Below are 5,770 nucleotides of genomic sequence, written 5' to 3' on the forward strand. Positions count from 1 at the left end.
CAAAAGAATGTGAATGTTCTGAAAACCAACATCTGAACATAATCTCCAAGTATACAAAGTGATGATTTAGCATATTTAAAGTACTAAGGAGGTGGAAAGGTAGAAAAGTGACAATTTTTTTTTTTTTTTTTTTGCTGTTGGTGTTTTATTTGTACTTGATTTTGAAAATAGAGTAATTAAAAATGAGGGGCAAACTATAATCAAAATGAGTTAGAAGGAATTTTGTTATGTTAGAATGAGTAAGGATAGTTGTTTCTCTTGTATTCATTTGTAGAACATGTAACAAGGCTATTCTTCAGATCAAGAATTTCAGTGAATTGATGGGCTACAGAATTCAAACAGTACATTTAATGTATGTGCACATGTAACTTTATAGCTTATTATAGAATTCTTTCAGTCTAATTTCAATTTTCTAACCCTATTCGTTCCTATCTCATTTTTTCTATTTTTTATATAATAAAGCTTGGATGGCACTTATCTGGTCCAAAGGTTAGCATTTCAACCCTTTCCAGCCAATGAATTAAAGACTTCAACAAACAAAACCTCAGTTGCATATCATTGCATCTTTATTTCATGCATTAATTTACCTAATATCCTATAATTATGTGAATCAACTTTAACTTGAATTGGAGAAGAACTTGAATTAACTTGAATATGGAACAACATAATGTTCTGTTTTGTTTCATTTTTTTCTTTCTTGGGAACTCTGTGAATTAATTATGTAAATACACAGCAAATTTGAAACTAAAAGTCACAAACCACCTCTTTTTTTTTTTTTGCGGTACGCGAGCCTCTCACTGTTGCGGCCTCTCCCGTTGCGGAGCACAGGCTCCGGACGCACAGGCTCAGCAGCCATGGCTCACGGGCCTAGCCGCTCCGCGGCATGTGGGATCTTCCCAGACCGGGGCACGAACCCGCGTCCCCTGCATCGGCAGGCGGACTCTCAACCACTGCGCCACCAGCGAAGCCCCACAAACCCCGTCTTAAAATCTAGACATAATTTTTCCTGCCCTGATAGGATAGAAGCACACTTTATTTTGAAATTAAGATCGGTAATTTACCAATACGATAAATTTTTCTGCAGTGATATGAGGGGATCTGGATAGCCAGATGAAAATTACAACTTCTGATTTTAATAAAATTATTGCTAAATTCCTTTGTGGAAGCATTACTCTCTAAAACCTTAAGCTTGGTGGCTTAAAACCTCAGGCATTTATTTTTTTCACAGTCCTGGAAGCTAGAAATCGATTATCAAGGTGTCAGTAGGACCATGTTTCGTCTGACAGCTTTAGGAATAACTCCTTCCTTTCCTCCTCCTAGCTTCTGGTGGACCCTGCGACCCTTGGCATTCCTTAGCTTGTAACTGCATCACCCTGATCTCTGCCTTTGTCCTCACATAGGCTTCTTCCCTCTGTATGTCTCTTTTGATGTGTCCTCTCTTCTTTTAAGGACATCAGTCACTGGATTTAGATCCCAGCCTAATCCAGTATGACTCCATCTTAATTAATTACATCTGCAAAAGCCCTATTTCCAAATGAGGTTACATTTTGGGGTTCTGGTTAGACATGAATCTTGAGAGGACACTATTCAATCCACTACAATTACCAGTTAAAAATTTTAGGTAAATGTATTATATTTGTAGATCAGAGGAATTATGTAAACTGAGCATTTGGAACAAGTAGAAGACTGACAAATGGATGATAGAGATGAATGAAATGGAAAATAAATCTAAATATAGTACTAACTTCATTTTGGGAGGGACCCTGGCTGTCTGTAAGGCTAGGTTTTTTATAAAGGGTGCCCCTGTACCTCCAAATTTCTGACTTGACTGACAGCTCTGAAGTCATCTTGTCCATTCCAGCCTTCAGTGTGATCGACAATGGTTCTCATGCTGGCAACAAGCTGGCCATGCAAGAGTCTCTGATCCTCCCTGTTGGTGAGGCAAACTTCAGGGAAGCCATGCACATTGGAGCAGAGGTTTACCACAACCTGAAGAATGTCATCAAGAAGAAATATGGGAAAGATGCCATCAATGTGGGGGATGAAGGCTGGTTTGCTCGTGAAGAAGAAAGAAGCTCTGGAGTTGCTGAAGAATGAGATCAGGATAGCTGGCTACACCGATGAGCTTGTCATTGCCATGGACTTGGCTGCCTCTGAGTTCCTCAGGTCAGGGAAGTGTGACCTGGACTTCAAGTCTCCCAATGATCTCAGCAGGTACACCACACCTGACCAGTTGTTCGACCTGTACAATTCTTTCATCAAGGACTACCCATTGGTGTCTATTCAAGATCTCTTTGACCAAGATGACTGGGAAGCTTGGCAGAAGTTCACTGCTAGTACAGGAATCCAGGTGGTGGGGGACAATCTCTCAGTGCCCAGCCTGAAGCAGATTTCCAAGGCCGTGGGTGAGAAATCATGCAACTGCCTCCTGCTCAAAGTGTAGCAGATCGGCTCCCTGGCCAATTCTCTTCAGGTGTGCAAACTGGCTCAGTCCGGTGGGTGGGGCATCATGGTGTCTCATAACTCATAACCGAAGTTATCTTCATTGCTTGCCTGGTGGTGGAGCCCTGCACTGGGCAGATCAAGACTGGTGCACCTTGCCTAACCCAGTACTTGGCCAACTACAACCAGATCCTCATAATTGAAGAAGAACTGGGCAGCAAGGCTAAATCTGCTAGCAAGTAGTTCAGAAACCAGGTAGCCAAGTAAGTTCTGGGCAGGTGAGCACCCGAGCCTTTCAGTCACTAGTTGCCTGGCTAGAACCCTGCTTCTGATGTTTACGCAGATAGTTCAAGGTCTCAGTTGATACATGTAGGGGCTTCTGGTAGTTAATGCCCTTCTATTATCCCTGTGATGTTCTCTCACTGCTTCCTTAGAACTGCTTCAGAAGCCAAGTTGACCACCTGAAACTCTGTTGGAAACCTTAGCTCTGTAATCATGTCATTGACCCAAATCATAGTTTTTCTCATCTTTCTTTCCACCAACTGTCTGGAGCCATGAGAATCTACAGTGCAATCTCTGAGGTGTCCACAGGCAAGATCCTTAGTGGTTCTGTGTGCAAAATAAAAAGACCTCAGTGACCAGTAAAAAGAAATTAAAGTATCAAAAAGAACATTTAATTAATAAAAGTTAATATATAAGGAAAACTTTTTCATACCCCTTCATTTTATCCTATAACAATATAATATGTTCTTTTTGGTGAACAAAGAAAAATTCACGTAAAACAATTTTCTTTGTTGTTTTTACAAAGTAAAATTTTTACAAAGTACTGAGAAAAGTTTAATTATGTTTTGGGATATAATGATTTTCATGCACAACTGTGAGATCTTAATTTTTTTGTTCTTTTTATTTTTTATTGTGAGTCGTAACATACAGACAGTAAAGTATATAGGACACAGTCATACAGCTTCAGGATTTTTTTCACAAATGCCTCTGTAATCACAAGCAGTTCAAGAACAGGACTTTTCCAGCATTCTAAAAGTCCCTTTCATGTCCCCCTCCAATTACAACCCCCTCTTTCTTTCTCTAAAATAAACACTATCCTGAATTCTAACACAATATAGTAGTTTTGGCTGCTTTGTACTTTATCTTCATAGAATCATGTAGCATGTACTTATATGACTCTGACTTCAGTTACTTGACATAATGTTTGTGTGACCCATCCCCATCTTTGAGTGGTTTTACTTTAGTTCATATATTTTCATGGCTATTTATTAATATCCCCAAATTTACATATCCCTTCAACTGCTCATGGACATTTGGGTTATTCTGAGTTTAGACTACTATGAAGAAAGTTGCAAAACATTAAAAAAAAATCCTTGACCATGAAGTCATCACGCATGTGCATGTATTTCTATTGTGTTATTATTTAATTAATTAATTAAACTATGTTGCTAACTCTGATACAAATCCTAGGATTCCAGGAATGCCAAGAGTGGGCAGGTTCTGTATATTGAGTTGGGACTTGGAAAAATCTATTCCCCGGGTATCAAAGTGAACAGAATAAAAACATAGCCCTTAAAGCAACTGTCATCAGTTTTGAAACACCTCCATCCCTAAAATTAGCTTAATAAAATTAATTGATCACAATTGTCTACAAAATTATTAGTATAAGCATAATTTACCAAACAACTCAGGTAAAAGTTAGTCCTATAGATAGGCCTGCATAAAATACCAAATAAGCCAAATAACAACAGCAAAATAGAAAACAACAAAAATGTTCTGTCCTTAGTCATTCTAGTGCTTAACGCTTGGTTGTGATGAAAGGAATAGCCATAATAGCAGGCTTGCTAATATGCCAGGGCCCAACAATAAGAACTCCCTCTCACTGAACCTATAATAGGTGACTGCTGAGTGCTCAACCAATTAGCAATAGAGACTAAAGTTAAGCCCTTGGAAAGACACCATCGTTTGAGCAGCTTAGCTAGCCACCATAGGATAGACTGATTACATTGGATCCTTTTCATCCTGGAAGGGTAAATAATTATCCCCGTGCTGGATTGATACATATTCCGGGTAACCAAGATGACTTTAAACTTCCCCTCAGTTTAACGAAGCTTTGGACAAGTTTCTTCAAACTATAGACCACTGACCTGGCTTTTCTTAGAGCATTTACTTCAGAAACTTTCAACTGTAAATTCTTGTTCTGTTCCTTTGAAATGTATGTAAGTCTGCTTCTAACCTCTTGCCAGTTCTATAGCTCAGGAAATGTCTTTCTCAAGGACCTGGAAACCATCTCTTTGAAATGTAAACATCAAAAGGAGATAACACCCCTATTTCCTAGTCTCTGAGAGAGGGTAGGAGCCTAACTTCGTGAGGCAACACTTAGCAAACACAAATAGCCTAATTAAAGAGAAGAAGATTTGCAAACTCAGGAAAAGCTCAATGTGTTGGATGCATACCATTGATCAACCCTACCCCCAAAGTCCTCCAATACTTTTCCACTAGCTCATCCCAGTGCTTAAAGTCTTTCCCATCTTTTGTTTCAGTGGAGTTGAATTCGGTCTCCTTCCCTGTTGTAATAGTCTTGAATAAGCTCTTTTTGTCCTGCTTAACTTTGCTTGATGCAATTTTTGCTTTGACCTGGGTGTGGCTAAGTGTTTTCCTTGTCTGTCTGCAGTGGCTTGGCCAGTAAGTCTACTCATGGACTAACAAATTGATTTATTGTAATAAGATTATGAACAGCGCCTTAGAAAAGCAATCAGCAATATGGTGAAGATGATGCAACAATAAGTACAGTTCCAAGAAATTCTGTGAACCTAATACTCTTAATACTCCTGATAGATAGAATACCTTTGTCTGAGTGCCCTTTCACCATTGCTCTCAAGGACACAATTGATTAATTTTTGCCTCATTGAGCAACTTTTGGCCTCTGCACTAGAGGTCCTGGTTCTGAGGGGAGGGACATGTTTACACGAGAACATATTAAGGATTCCACTAAACTTGAAATTATTGATCCAACTAAGTTATGTTGAGTCCCTCATGCCAGTAAAACAAGGAACAGAAATGGAGTTACTATACTGGCAGGGATAACTGACCACATTTATCATGAGGCAGTGGGGTGGCTGCTGTGTAATGGGACAGGGAGACGTATGTCTGGAGTTAAGGAGATTCCTTAGGGTTCCCCTTAGTGCCCTTATTGAGTCAAAACCTTACATGGCAATTGCAGGAAACACAATCTGGCAAAGATATGGTAACCAAAGTATCAGAATTCTCAGGCATGAAAGTATGATTTATCACCCTGGACAGGCACTCCTGGCTAGCTGAAGTG

General features: G+C 39.5%; 1 pseudogene; it reads left to right on the forward strand.

Moving 5' to 3' along the window:
• Nucleotides 1–1,664: 1,664 nt before the first annotated feature.
• Nucleotides 1,665–2,709, forward strand: LOC137223076 (alpha-enolase pseudogene; annotated as a pseudogene).
• Nucleotides 2,710–5,770: the final 3,061 nt, after the last annotated feature.

The sequence above is a fragment of the Pseudorca crassidens genome, chromosome 4 (assembly GCF_039906515.1).
Source record: "Pseudorca crassidens isolate mPseCra1 chromosome 4, mPseCra1.hap1, whole genome shotgun sequence".
Lineage (NCBI taxonomy): Eukaryota > Metazoa > Chordata > Mammalia > Artiodactyla > Delphinidae > Pseudorca > Pseudorca crassidens.